This window comes from Echinops telfairi, unplaced genomic scaffold (genome assembly GCF_000313985.2).
Source record: "Echinops telfairi isolate 266 unplaced genomic scaffold, ASM31398v2 ScPeMD7_7473;HRSCAF=8511, whole genome shotgun sequence".
NCBI lineage: Eukaryota > Metazoa > Chordata > Mammalia > Afrosoricida > Tenrecidae > Echinops > Echinops telfairi.
Window position 1 is genome coordinate 9,217,064 of NW_022111377.1, and position 1,948 is coordinate 9,219,011.

Consider the following 1,948-nt stretch of genomic DNA (forward strand, 5'->3'; position numbering starts at 1 on the left):
GGGGGAGGAAGCATTTAGGAACTAGAGGAAAGTTGTATGTTTCATCGTTGCTACACTGCACCCTGACTGACTCGTCTCTTCCCCACGACCTTTCTGTATTGGCAAAGATTTCTAAGGACAAAAAGCATGACTTACCAAAAGCATGTTTAAAGATTTACTTTAAACACAGATATAGAGTTAATCCAAATTGAGCCATTTTGTTGTTCAAAAGTCACGTTTAAGAGACATTCACTGTTGTTAGGTGCCATTAAGTCGTTACCCACTCACAGTGACACTATGCACCATGGACTGAAACACTGCGCGGTCTGGTGCCATCCTCACGATTATTGTTTTGTTTGAGTTTATTGTTGCGGCGACTGTGTCAGTCCCTCTAGTCAAGGGTCTTTAGCAGTCAAGAAACCACAGAATGTAGTGCCCTGGGCAAATCTGCTGCACAGACTTCTTTAAAGTGTTGAAGAGCAAGGATGTCCCTTTGAAGGACTAAGGTTCCCCTGACCCTAACCATGGTATTTTCAGTCACTTCAAGTTCATGTAAAAGTTGGGCAACGGTTAAGGAGGCTTTAAGAACAGTTGATGCGTTTGAATTATGTTGTTATTGAAGAATACCGACAGTATTGTGGACTGCCAGAAGAAACAATAAATTTGTCTTAGAAGAAGTACAGTAAGCATGCTCCTTGGAAGGGAGGATGGACAGACTTTGTCTCATAGACGCTAGACTTATCAGAAGAGTCCATTTCCTGGAGAAGGACATCATAGAAAGGCAGCAAAAAAAGAGGATGACGCAGCCTAAGGGAAAATATGTACCAATTATATATCTGATAAAGGACTTATATCTAATATTTATGTTATTTATATGCCGCCAAAGGAGCCCTGGTGGCATAGTGGGCTTGTGACGGACTGCCAACTACAAGCTCAGCAGTTCAAACCTATCCACTTTTCCTCAGGAGGAAGATGAGGCTGTCTGCTCCTGTACAGACAGCCTCAGAAACCCACAGGGACAGTTCTCGGACTTACAGGGTGCTATGACTTAGAATTGACTCAATGGAAGTGAGTTTGGTTTGGGTTTGGTGCTAACAAAGTGAGGGCATTGATCCAATATGTATAAAGAACTTTCTTAAACTTTGAAAAGATTAGCAGCACTATGAAATATTGCCACTCTTTCTAATAAATGTGCTTGGGAGAACATGGCTATTTCTCATTAAAATAATGGGATTTTTAAAAAGTGTGTGGCCATTTTTAAATACAGCAATACATTTATAGCGCCTAATTTTAATGTCTACTGTGACAAATACTGATTTATATAACTAATTCACACAAACAAAAGTTCTTTGGGGCCCTCTTAAGAGTGTAAAGGGATCCTGAGACCACAAAGTTTGAGACTCTCAAACTTATCGGTCATAGGTATAGGTGTTCAATGTCAGTGTTTGCTTTAATAATATTAGCCAAGTGCTCTGTGGGGAAAGGGCCATGTACAAATTAAGGAAAGGTTGTATTAAGCTTAATTTGGTTTTCATTAAATATCGGGGTTGACTGTGGCTCCCAGATGGCCTCTAAAAGCCAGCTTCTCACAATTGCTATTTACTAGGCTCATAGTCAATGCCATTTATCACACCAAGAGTTTTATTCTACTAAGTAAACAGATGTACCTTCCCAGAGGAGTCAGGAATGCCCAGAATACTTTAAATCCTGACCAAATTGGTGACTGTTCTGTCTTGCTCACCTGTTGGGTGCAACCTTTAATGACTTGGTTGGTTTACAACCATGGTTCTTGAGTCCCAGACAAGAAACCATGTTTAATTCGTGTTCTCTGCAACTATCCTTCACAGTGAATTTTTCTTTGCTACATGTTTTTTTTTTTTAAAGCACTCAATTAGATTGTTTCCTTCTTCGTCCATCTCGTTGCAGGTTTCAGCTCTGAGCTTACTTGACCCTTGTGACATTTCTTCAG